Consider the following 462-nt stretch of genomic DNA (forward strand, 5'->3'; position numbering starts at 1 on the left):
GGAATAAACCTCTTCCCCCCAGGACCCTCCTGGGTCCTAGAGGTCACCTGTCTCACGCCCCTAAGCCTCAAACCACAACAGCTGGCAACGGTTAAGCCGCTTGTGACCTCAGCCCTGTGGGAGCAGGAGCACAGAGTGATGCTCTTGCCTTGGTGAAGGGCTTTCTGGGCTCACTGGCATTTTTATGGTCATTTTGTCTTCCTCATCTCTCTTCTGTGCATGGAGAGAGAGACAAGAAAATGTTCAAAGCTTGGCTGAGGTGCTTTAGGGTGGCTACCTGAGCACTGCTTGAGAGAACCCTGCAGGATGCAGCCAACTTGTGCCCTTGCCATCGCTATTTTCCTCTGTGTCTCCACTCTGCCACTGGAACCCCCACCCCAGTGCCCCAGCACACAAGCCCCCAAATCCAGCAAAGCTTACCTATGGAAAAGGGCATGAAAGCCTCCCTTTTCCAGAACTGCC

The sequence above is a fragment of the Merops nubicus genome, unplaced genomic scaffold (genome assembly GCF_000691845.1).
Source record: "Merops nubicus isolate BGI_N331 unplaced genomic scaffold, ASM69184v1 scaffold20722, whole genome shotgun sequence".
NCBI lineage: Eukaryota > Metazoa > Chordata > Aves > Coraciiformes > Meropidae > Merops > Merops nubicus.